Genomic DNA, 13508 nt, shown 5'->3' on the forward strand with positions numbered 1-13508 from the left:
AAAGGAATAATCAATTTCCAATGAATGGCAGGTTCTTCAAATTCGGAGGAACTCACTGGAAAACAGATGCCACTCTGCTATTCTAAGAATAAATTTAGACCTAGAACAAATGTGTAGATTGTGGCCCACAGCTGAAATTTGGGGTGATATCCAGAATAGATTTGGACCCATTATGCAAAGACCTAGCTCTCTAGAGAAGGCTGTAATGCTGGGAAAGATGGAAGGAAAAAGAAGAGGATGACTAACAGCAAGATGGATGGACTCAAGTTACTGTGGTAATGGGTGTATCATTGGAAGACCTGCAAGACCATGTTAGGGACAGATTGTCATGGAGGAAATCTATCTATCTAGTTCTAAGAGTTGATACCAATTTGATGGCACATCATCCAGAATAGAAAGCAAATGGCAGGAAAGTTAGTAAGAATGGGATTTTCCACAGGTTTTTCTAAGAAAGGAATCATCATCACACAGCAGAAGAAATCTCTATTCATTACAGACAAGGAGTTGAGCCTAGTTAAGTCCTTGGGAACTTGAAAGTCTTTAGTTATGGACAAGATTTTCCAACCAGTTTAACCTCTATCATGTATTACTTAACCTTATATGATGTTCCATTTCTTGATAATTTGTTCTGCAAAACCAGGATCTGGTGGTCTTTAAAAGACTAAGATATTTCTTTATGCCATGATAAACTGGTTGTACTTTAAGGGGTTCCTGAAGTGCCTGTGACTGCCATTGTATGTGCATGAGAAAACCACTGATTTCTTAATGTATTCAATGGGATTAACTGTTGGAGGTGGATTCATTCTATGTGTGGGCATGTGAGCATTCCTGAAAGTAGGAATCTGATCTGAACAATGATTAGTCAGGCAGGATTTAACAGAAAGGAAATTTATTTAAGAAAATGCATTATAGAGGTAGGCAAAGCCTAGCTAACTACATTCTTTCAGGAGGAGTGTCAGAGAGCACATGCTTTATATGTGTGTGCCTGGGAACACAGTCCAAAGGAAGGGATCTGAGATTTATAATCTCAGACAAAGAGCAGGCAGAATGACAAAGAGAATCCTTAACTCTCTATTTACACCTTACTGCCTCTTGTGTGGTCAGTAGGTCATGAGGTGCTGAAGAGTCAGTGCCACTGATTTCACCCTTCCAAACTGGCATCTTTACTTTAGCTGCAATAATGCCCTTATTGCACAATGTACAGTGTCCACTGATCTAAGCTCTCAGCTCTCTGTATTGTGTCTAATGTTTGGCAAAGCTTCAGTGCTAAAGCAATTTTCAGCAGTAAGGGCAGCAGCACAAAATAACTCTATATTGTCTGTATCTGAGTCCCTCTCTATGATCTTCTGCCAGTGGTAGCATGAGTGTCGAGGTCTTACAGTTAAGAAGAAGTCAGGCAAGCTCTGAATTACATGGGGATTTGATGTGCATAGTTCACATGGTTCTTTTACTTATGCATCAAGAAAACTGCTTCCAATAAGCCATCTGGACTGTATCTGCCTGACAACAGATATGTGTAAGAAGCCTATTCCAGTAATCCCATAGCTTATTGAGAATTACTTACTGGTTGTGCATCTGGAGCCCAATCAATCCACAGAAATAAATCAACATCTAGAAATATGAATGGCTTGGATGAAGAAAAACGGGTGGATGTGGCCAAGTAAAGGGTTCAAATTAATTGAAAAGCACAAGTCACTCAACAGCTGAGAATGATAAACTTACACATTTCTTTGGTTGGGGTGCATGTGTGACATAATGAACCTTACAGGTATGTTGTGAATAAACTAGAGTTTCATGAGATTTGTGAGGATTTTTTCCCCACAAAGTGTCAAATCAGATTTTAGTCTGACTTACTGATAAGAAAGCCATAGTAGCTATATTCACAATTGAGGATGAGATAGAATGGAAACAATAAGATCACTTGAATGGGATTCAATGGGCCATAGCACACTGAAACTTGGATCCAGGCATGTACTTATAAATGGCACGGAAAAGATACATGGCTGAAATATAAGTTCTCTTAATAGAAAGATGCTTCCTGTGTTGGTCAGCTGATTTAAAGTAATGTGTCATTAGTCTGATCTGTTCCTAAACCCCTTCTGTCCAGTTGTTTTCCAATACCCACAGGGTTCTCCCTTTCCTTACTTAGCAAGTGAGTTGAGAGCAGCAATAGGTGGGGAAGGTAAATTTCCTTCCTGCCTCTTTTTTGACCCACTAGCAGCACAGTCGGCACTGGGAAAGCCTGGGGGTAATTTCAGCTACATTTGCTGGTACATGTGGATTAAAAAAAAAGAATCTCAGGGTTTTTTTCCCATGAACAAGTCCTCTCTTGCCCACCTAGGAATGAGCTGAAGAAAGGAAAAGAAATATGAGAATCTTGATTGTAACCCTTTGATCATCCCTTTTAACTCCAAAAGTGTAGCGGGGAGGAATCAAAACTAAAGTTGTATCTATGCTTCATATTCATGGTTCTGTCTCTAGCTGAAGAGATCACCTTTGTGATGGCTGAGGATGGGACTGCTTGGCCCAGCATATTCTTCTCTTGAAAGTCATTGAGCTTATTTGGAAAAGCCTGTATAGGACTATTAAATAGACTGTTAAATAGGAGTAAACATTCAGAATTAATTTCATATTTTCCCCCATCTTTACTGCAATTTAGTTCTTTGTAGTGAAAGCTCCTCATTAACTGATATAAAGCTGGAATAAGCATTAGCGCATCTTCGGAGTTAATACTTGGGCATTTTGTATACTGTTTGTACATTATCTTCATCTGAGCCACTAATAGATTTTAACTGACTGAAGAATTTCCTTAATGCATCCTGAAAACTAGCCTGAATCCATTCCATTCTTCTCTTTTCTCTGAGACTTTTATTAACAGTTAATCGTCTGGTGTTTACCTCACAAATTTTAGCTCCCTCCAAAAATGTTTCGAGCACTGTACTGTATTAAGTTATATTTTTTTCTGCACCATTTTTCCCTCACAGGAAACTCATGTAGTAGGACAGGGGTTGATAGGACCATTGGAGGGCTTTTACTCTGGCATGATGTCATGCCCTCCCCTCAGCTGTCCTTGAAGGCTGATACAGGAGGATTCCTCACCCAGAGAGACAATGCCCCTGGTCACATAGGAACAACAGAGCATGTGCTCCTCCAGTGCCTGTACTACAGAGACATTCATACCAGCCTCATCTTACCGTTAATGTATAAAAAGCCCAGGGTGCTCAGGATGATTTTACACCTCCCTGCTGCTGTCAGATACCAACCTCACTACAACATACAATGTTGCCAGGTTCTGCACAGCAGCGCTTAACATTCGCCAGATGATGACTGGTGCCATAAACTAGCATTTATTTTATCACACTAGAGAACTACAGATATACTAACCTTTATGCTCCCCTACACCCATCTAAAGCTCCTACCCCTCCCTCTAGATTTTCTTTTTTTTTCTTTTTCCTTAGACTTCTGTGTTTTAGCTTTTTATATTAGATTTTAGCATATTTTCTATGCTTTTAACTGACTGTACCCCACCCTCTTTATGCTGGTCTTTGACCGTAATAAAGATTTGTTTGTTTGGGGCTGATAGGCAACCCACCCTTGTGCCTTTGAAATTTGGTGATAAAGCCCTGATTTGGGGCAATAACATTTTTTTAAAAAAAAGAAATGGCAGATAGACTTAATGCACCTATTTTGCTTTAAAACAGCTGCCTAAACAAAAAGGCTGAAAACTCCATCCCCAACATCTCTGTCATCATTGCCACATTTCCTTTTTATGTCTTTTGAAGTCATCTTATTAATTGAATTGATTTTTCTTTTTTACCTTATCATATTAATACATTGAGCCACTCTGAATCTCTGAAAATGGAGTGGCTTATAAGTTGTAGAAATAAGTAAACAAATTAAGAAGCAAAGTAACTTCTGGACAAAGAAGGGGTTTCCCATCTTTGCACTGCCCACTGGGATATGCAATTTTTTTGTGCTGCCTGCTACACCTGTTGTTTGAGTGCTCTTGTCCCTTGAGTGCTCTCAGGGAGTGCTCTCCAAAATGTCATGAATGATCAGACAAAAATTAACTTTGATTTTATTTACATTTAAATTATTTTGAATTTATTCATATTAACTATATTTTATTTTCCCCAGTCACATACAGTATTTAATAATTTTCACTTTCTGTCAAGTGAAGTATTAAAATTTCATAGCTATTTTTTTAGATTTTTGAGGCTCCATCCAAGTCTTCAGGAGTTATATGTGGACCTATGGCCACAACCTGTGCTACTTTGTTCCAAATTTTTTTGATTGATTGGTTGATTATATGCCACCAAGTTGTTTTCAACTCCTAGAGACCACACAGATACATTTTCTCCATGACAATCTATCCCTAACCTGTCCTTTCAAGTCTCCCAACGTTGCATTCATCACCACTGTAACTGAGTCCATCCACCTTGCTACTGGTCATCCTCATCTTCTCTTTCCTTTATCTCTTGTATATCATCTCTTTTGCATTTTAAAATCCATTTGAATGAGACTTTTGCATTGAAATAAAAAATCAGATCCAATTGCAAGTAACGTGTTTGGTACATTTTTTGTTCACAAATATCAGTAGATTGGATATACAGTAAGTACGACAAAAACTGGCTAAGCCACTAGCTACTGCTTTTTGTTCTTTCTCAAGACATTTTTTATAACATGATATAAAATCCAGGTATTTGGAGGGATAACAAAAAATCAAAAAGGAAACACCTCATAGACAGTTTGATAGTCACTCCCATTAGCAGAAACAGATTGAAGACTGGCAGCGGCTGGCACAGAAGTCAGCTACAGAAGGTACAGCAGAAGGTGAGGCTATAGTGACAATCCATTTCCAAAATGGATTAAAGATAGCCAGTTTCCTTTTTTGCCTCAAAAGGAAATGCATCATCAATGACATGCCAGACAAGGATCTTGCTGTCTCCCAGTATAGCCTATATGTTCATAGTTGCTTTCTTTGTTTTCAATTTTCTTGCCTATACACTGCAACAGGTAATCATTTCTGACTACCAGAAAGATGGAGGTTTAGCTTAAGGTATAGAATGTAGGCAAAAAGAAATGTTTTAACATGGTCTAATTGAAATATCGCATTTTTCTAATTGGTTTTTGTGATACTCTGGGAATACATTATATGAAGTTGCCTGTTATGCTTATACATCACTATTCGTCCAAATGAATATCACAGTCTAATTTACTGGAGTGTTGACTCCAGTGATTTGGGTCCTAGCTAAAGACCTAAAAGTCATAGAGATATTGCTGTAAAATGTATGCTGTTCCAAATAGGATAGTGTTTTGCAAATTAGCAGTGTCAAATCCATTTAAAATATCTAAATATTTGATGAATGCTTTTGTCATTGCACCAAGAACTCCAATTACAATTGGTATGGCAATCTATTCCTCCATAATTTGTCAACCTCAGTTTATAAATCATGATATTTTGTTATTTTCTCCAATTGTTTTTCATCAATTTGACTATCTCCAGTTCAATCTGTATCAATGGACCATGCTTTCTTCTTTGTTACAACAGTAATGTCTAGTGTGTTATGTCCTAAGTGCTTAACTGTTTGAATTTATAATCCCACAAAAATTTTATTTCCTTGTTTTGCAAAACGTTTTTGGGCACATGGTCCCAGTGGTTCTTGCAAATAGTAAAGCTGATTTTTTTACATGAATTCCCATGGACATTTTTTTTTTCAGTCCTAACATGGCTCTGTTCATATTCTGAGTGATTTTGCTACAGCCACTAATGAGATAATTTATAGTTTCATCCTTAATTTTTTGTAATCTGCATTTGGTGTTGTCAGAAATATGTTCAATTTTGGCTTTGATGGTATTGCTTTGCAGAGTTTGTTTTTGAGCTGTCATGATTGTTTCCTCATTTTCTTCTTTTTAACCTGGCCATGCAATACACCAGACACTTCCATTAATCTTAAGTATTTGTGACCTTCCTTAGGTGCTAGATGTCTAATGGTGCTTTGATTCATTAGCCGTAGCCCATCATCTCCTATGAGGCCAAATTTCATTCTTCTATCTTCACTAAATATGAGGACGGTGCCCAGCAGAGACCTGATATCAGCTTTTAACTTACTATGTAGTTTTATGTCATAAGTACAAAGCAAATGGCTTATTTTTAGGCTTTGTTTTGTGTCTTGGTATTCACAATTGACTTTGTTCTGGATATTTATGAGTCAAATCACTGCCATTACAAAGGGTAATAGTGACAATAAGTCTCCTTGGAATTTGCCTTGTTTCATTTTTACCTCATTTACTACAAGATTAGTTTTCCATGAAGTCACTGACATTTCCTGGAATCTTCCAATCTTCCTGCTTATTCCAAAAATTTCTTAGTATTTTCAGATCCAGATAAGGGCAAGTGAATCAAATGCCTTAAAATGGTCCATCCAGGTGATTAAAAGATTCATTTTTCTTCACTTTGAGTTTTAAAGGATCATTTTGCAATACAAGTTGGGCGGTAAAGAAATATGATAAATAAATAAATAAATTTTGTCAACTAGTAGCAGACTTTTTTCCCATGTGAATTTTTGCAAATTCTCCTTTGTTCCACTAGGAAAATTGCATTTTCTTTCAAACAAGCATATATTATCAGTTTCTTTTCCCCTTGACTTCTGTACTAGAAGTGTTCTTCCAGATGTCATCCACTCTTCATTTTTTGTTATTTGCAGAAAGTAATTTGGCCAGCCTGGAGATGTGTTTGTCTGGCATTTGAGCTAATAGTATAGTTCATCTTTTCGTGGGCCAGTTTTTGATTGTTTCAATCTGCAGTTGAACCATTTCTTTTGTTATCACCACATCTTTCATTTGCTTTCCATCAATTTTTTTCTCAACTAAGTTGATCCATTGTGCTTTTTTATTATGTTCTTTATAAGTTTTCCACAAAGTTTTCCAATATTCAATGCTTTTTTTCCTGATCAGGATTTGGAGATATTTCATATTTTTCTTGGCCAGCTTCTTGACTTCAATAGAGCAAATGTTGGTTAGATCTAAATGTGGCATTTTTTATTTAAACTAATTTATTCTACTTTTACTCAGATCTGCCCAAAGGTTTTTTTTACTTTCTGTTCTAGGCAAATTTTCCATTTTGGCTTTCTCTTGATAAATGCCCTTGGCTTCCTTATTTTAAGTCCACGTTGTACTCTTACAACACAAGCAATGGAATATGTAAGTTGGTTTGTTTCTTTAATAGATTCTGTTGGAATTGTTTTGATTGCCATGTTAATGTCATGCAAAGATTGGTCAAATAATTTTCCTTTTCTGGTGCTAATTGTATTCTTTCTGTTTTTTGTTTGTTTGTTTTTCATTTTCTCAGCCAATTCTGTTTTCTAATTGGTTAGTTATAATGCTTTTATTTCCCCAAGTTATCCACTGTTCTTGTAAACCAGAATGACATTCTTCCAAAGTTTCTATAACTTTATTCACTGTTACTTGTCCAGAATTAAAATTATCTGTAATTTCAAGCTCATTCAGATAGCACATAGTTATTATTTGCTATCTACTCAATAGCTTCCAACTCAGTATCAGAGGAAAACCCTCCTCCTGTAGGGGAGAGATGGGAGGTGAATAAATTTATTAAATAAATTAATAAATAAGACCTTGCTTTTCAGCATAATACAATTCTTACCCATTAGCCCCTATCCAGTAATAGCTGAATCTGGGAATTATTATTATCGTCATAATATCACCACCACCATCATCTTCCTACAACTCCGTTTGAAAGAGAAATGATTTAGAAAATAAATATAGCACATTAAAAATAGCAGTATATTATAAAATACCAATTATGGATTAGTAAATACCAGTTATAGATTAATGTCAAAAAAGGTTTGCTTGAATAGGTATGTGTCTTCTGTTCAGTGCTATATCCCCTCTTTCTTCATAATCATGTTGCTTTATGTTTCCATGTCTTATTTCTGCTAACCATTACATGAATTGTATACCTACCACTAAAGTATATAATGCTGGTTTCTTGTCTGCAATCTACAATACGTGCAATTTCTGAATGTGCATTGATGTTAGTCATCTAGACAACTTGTAAGTTTTATTCATTCATTCCATTCAGAAATTCTATCCTCTCCAGGGGCAGGTGCCACAACTCTGAAGCCACAGATTTAAAGACTGAAAAAAAATGCACTGTGACTATAATTGGCATGATTACATTGTTCAGCATGGTATCTTAAAACCTAGGTAAAGGTTGGGGAAGAAGACAACCAGCAAATGCTGAAATATCTTATTGAACCTAGGTTTGAAATGTGCTAGAAACATGAAAAAAATGGAAACTTTACTACAAAAGAAACTAAATCATAAATGTGGAATAGTTCAAGGGGGTGTAACTTCACCATTGAGGAAACTGATTCTTGAAAGATAGAGAATCAGTAAAATGGTAGAAAACATTTGCTTTTGTAAGTTGTAGACAGCTTGTGGATCTTAGGTGTATGTTAGGGGAATGCCTGTGAGTTGGAGCAATGTGGCAATCAAAGCAGAAAGTCACTGGGTCCATTTTTTAAAATAATTTTTCTTAATCTCTATTTATTTGAGCAACCTGATCTAGTTGATTCTCTTAACCATCATACCTAATCTTAAAAATACTAAGTTTAATTTTAATTCCTTTACTAAAAATTGGCAGGGAATGAGGGTTGGGGACTGGAAGAAAAATCCTGGTGAGGTATATGGTCCCTGAGGGTACAGATTTTGCATGTAACAATACAAACATGGGCTTGTTTGCTGCAAAAGAGGTTAAGATGGAAAATCTAACCAGAGACATGTTCATATTTTCTTAACTAAAGGAAAAATAAATAAAAGTGTATTATGTCCTTATTAGAACAAATAGTTCTTGGAAGTGATGATGCTTTGACTTTGTCAACTATCCAAGGACTTGCAGTCTGGATTCAAATGAGCATCTTAGCAAGCCTCATCAATACATCTAATACCTTTGACTTCAAAGCAATGCAAGAGTCACTATCCTTCGTGCTGGTGATTTTTCACACTGACACAGCAATGTAGTACTTTCTCCTCAAACTAACATTGAGACTTTGGAATCTTCCCTGCATTCTGATAGAGAAATGATAATTAACATTAATTTCCATCTTCTCTATCTGTGTTTTCCAGAATAGTGTTCAAAAACACCGGTTAAAGAACCATGTTTTCATATGTGTTTGTGTGTGTTCACATCCATGTGTATGCATACAACATTACAAAACTCTTCAGTTGATGTTCCTGAAACAAAACTCTTTGGATAATCTCAGATTTGTATGGAAACAAATGATCAGTTAAACCAATGTTTTCTGATTCAATTGAACTGTTTTATATAGTATCTGAAGGTACATTATAGTGTATGAGGATGAAGGGCTTGTAGTATAGAATAAAACTCACAGTCTGAAATCACATACACATTTACCTAAAGTGGACTGGTTTATCCTGGGTGCATGGGCACAGTGTCCAGGGATTGCAAAGCCTCTCATGGTCTTATGGAAAAGCTTTTGGCTATCTCAGATCTCAGGTAATACAGCCATAACAAAAGAAAAATGCTAAAGCAAATGTAATAATTTGCTTTAATTGAAATACATACATATACATCATGTACTCTGTTTCAGGGTAAGCAACATTACAAAGAAAGCATGAAGTAGTAGTAAGAAAATGCATCAAAGGCAGGTAAAAAGAAAAGGAGCTTTAACTACTAGCAACTACACTAACAAAATTCACTGTATTTCTGCATACCTTTCTATCCTTGCAAACCATCCTGGCTCCCATCATATCCATGTGCAGCTTCATGCAATGCCTTTTGTTCATTAAACCATCTCCATCCAACCCTGATGGTTTCTTCATTTTCCCCTTCCTCTTGACCCCTTCACTCTTCCTTCATATGTTTGTTTTGTGATTTGATTCTTGTAAGCTGCCCAGTTGGGGGGGCATATAAATTTGTTTAATAAATAAATAGAACTCTCATTCATTCTTTCTACAGTATATGATCCAACCCCTTAAATTTACTTATTCAATGCTAGTCAGTCACCTTTGTAATCAATCAACATTGTTATAGCACTCATTCTTGATCCTATCTTTTCCTCTTTTATCATACAGACTTCTTAACTAATCCATTAGTATTGCATTCAGCTTTTATGGTTCTCTTAACATACCTGTCACTTCTGAATAACCAAGTAAATGGAAGCATGCTGTTATATTCATATATTCATATACATCATGTTCTCTTCTTTCAACTTACATTTATTCTTCACAACAGAGAATACTACCCAGTGCTTTTTCTACCAACATTTGAATGTCCCAAAATTTCTCCATCCATTGTCATCTCCTCCTCCTCCTCCTCCTCCTGCTATAATTTGTATTCATTATTCATTCAAATCAGGGAAGAGTTCTGAGAAAAAATGAGCAACATTCCGAATGAATGCAGTTTGGGGGAAAAGTGCATTAGCTGACATAAATGAATAGGAATTAAAGAGGATGCTTGGTGGAATGATGAAGTGGAAGTGGCTATAGATGAGGAAGAGATGTGTGAGAAAGTGAAGAGAGAGTATGGAAAAAGTAATTGGGTGATTTGGAGACCAAGAAGGAATGAAAATGATTGTCAGTAAGCATCTGCTTAGAAAAAGATCTGTCTCTTTCAAATACATACTTTAAACATACAAATATATGTGGAAAAGAAATGTATTAAAAACCATGACTGATCTGATTATTCATAATGAAATACTGAGAGAATTAGTGAAGGACTTGTGGATGATGAAGGATTCTGAATGTAGGATCAACCATTATTTAGTAGCATTAACAGTAGATTTTTGGGAGGGGAAAGACATGGAACAAAAAGAAAGTGAAAGTAAAATAATTGCAGGAAGAGAAAATTTGAATATATGAAAAAAAATTAGAATTCATCTCTCAGCAAGAGTATTGGAACAGGAACATAATGAGAGGTGATTTTAAAACTGTTTGCAACAGAAATAAATTATGGTAAAATGTACCACAGTATAGTATGCAGTTTCAATAACAGAAGTATGAAAAATAATGCTTGGAATGATGAAGTGAAAGAGGCTATGGACAAGAAAAAATACAAATATGAGAATGATTGCTACAAAAACATTAGAATGAGTGAAAAAGATAGCTGCAGAAATTGTAGCCGAAGAACACAAAGAAAGGTCAAAATTAAAAGAGTAAGAGAAAAAGCAGAACAATAATGATTAAAAAAAAAAAGAATTGAAAATAGGTGAAAAGGGCTGAACAATGAATCTCTAGCATGGTGAATTAAATTCACAGGAAAAGTAATTGTGTTTGACAGGGAATATTGAATGATACATGGAGTACATAAAATTACATTATTGCTAAAAGGAGGTGGAGGAGCTCAATTAGAGTATCAAAGACATGGCCAGTTGCTGACTGTAGAACAGATCACAAACTGCTCATGTGCAAATTTCAGGTTAAGCTAAAGAAGAAGAAAGCCAACCAATTTCCATGATATAATCTTGAGCATATACCCACCATATGCAAAGAGAACATCAGGAATCACTTTGAAGTCCCAAACCTCATTGATGGAGAACCAGAGGAACTATGGGATGAAGTTGTAAAGGATGAATGTGAAAAGAAAGAGACTGCCAAAAATGAAGAAACAGAAGAAAGCAAACTGATTGTTAGAACAAACCGTGGAAATTGCCAAGAAGAGAAGCCAAAGCCAAGAAGGACAAAAAATCTCAGGAAGAAACTTAACAGAGAGTTTCAGAGAGCTGTTAGAAGAGATAAAAAGCAGATTACACTACCTGTAAAGACAATCAAGATGGAAAAACAAGGAAAGTCTTTCAAAAGATGGAAAAAGGAGGTCCCAGCCTCAAACTGTTATGCTAAAGGACCCCAGTGGACAATTAGTAACCAATTCAAAGGAGAACAAACAAAGATGGAAGGAGTATGTTGAAATATTCCATCACACACTGGAGAAAATTTTGGCCAAAGTTTGCTCTGCTGCCTTTAAGATCAAAAGCCAAATTCTAATCCAGCAAGATAAATATTCTGCCCTTGATTAAAAAACAAAAATGAAACAGTAACAACCCAACAAATTGCTTCCTGTCTTTTATTTTTCTTTTAGTCAGCTTTTAAACAATAACAGAAAATCATGTTTTTTTCTTTCTGTATTTTGGTTTATGACTGCAAATTGAATACACAAAATCAGATCAAATGACTTGATGGTACATAATCAGTCAATCGATCAATCAATCAATCTTTTATGAAGATAAAAATAAGTATAAGTGATGCATAAGTGATAATTCTGTGATGTATAAGTTAGGAAATAAAAATGTTTTTTTATTTGTAAATTGTTAAAAAAAAGGTTTATCCAAAGCTTGGTGGGTAGATGCAAAGTTGGAACTATCTGCTGAAAAGGAAATAACATTAGCTTTAGCACATTCTTAATAGAAGCAAAAATCCCACACAACTACTTCAGTTAACATTTTAATTCCCAGTGCAGTTCTTAGCATTGTTTTTTGGTACATTTTTCCAGCTTTCTTCCTTTAGAAGACACTAACACAGAGGTGATAAAAGTGTGTGTCACATCTGACATAAGGCCCAGTAGATAATAGTACCTAGCTGAGTGGCATTGTGTGACAGACAGGAAGAATGTGATACAGTAATAGAGATTCACAGAAATGAGCTGTATGGAGACAGGAGAAGGAAATAAGTAAAAATATCAGCTTCCATTAAGGTTACCTTGAGTGAATGTTAGCCTTTCCAATTAATGGAGGAGTTTCACATACTAAGTCCAGTTCTCCTGAAGCTTTGGCCTCAGCTAGGCTTCAACACATCAGAACTGCTATAACACCCATCACTAGAAAGGCAGGAAGATGTATGATTTCTTCTGAGTGAGTACAATAGTGGGAGATAACAGCAGCAAAAGGCAGTTTCTCAGCTGACAAAGCAAATCATTTGGCTCACTTGAAATCTGGCCCAAAGATTGGGCTCTAGGGAACAGATAGGATTATTGCTGTTGTACCACCTTCCCTGCTACACAGGATGTTCCCTGGCTGAGCTATAGGATTTTGTTGCTGGGCTAGTGATTGAGACCATGAGGCTTATGGTTCTCAGGGATGTTAATGGATCAAGAGTTCATGGCCACCATGGACCTGTCCCAGGTCATCAGGGGCCCAAAGCACACCAGAGGCCACATATTAGGCCTGTTTTTTATCTCAGGCAGTTGAGATGTAATCAGGTTCTGGAGTACATGGATCCCTATGGAATAGTCCCCACCCCTGTTGCATGCCCTCTGCATTCAGGACATACTGCTTCTAAATTCAGAGGCTCCTTTTTCCAAGGGATGTTATTCTGCAGTGACTTATCCCATGACTGTTCCATATGGATGGGCACCACCTGCCAGCAAAGCAGAAGGCAGCTGTTGAGCAGTGCATTTCACTTAGTACATTTTACTTCTCTCCATCCATCTTATTACAACTAATTCAGACAGGATGGTAGAAAGCTGTCATGAT

The sequence above is a fragment of the Candoia aspera genome, chromosome 1, assembly GCF_035149785.1.
Source record: "Candoia aspera isolate rCanAsp1 chromosome 1, rCanAsp1.hap2, whole genome shotgun sequence".
NCBI lineage: Eukaryota > Metazoa > Chordata > Lepidosauria > Squamata > Boidae > Candoia > Candoia aspera.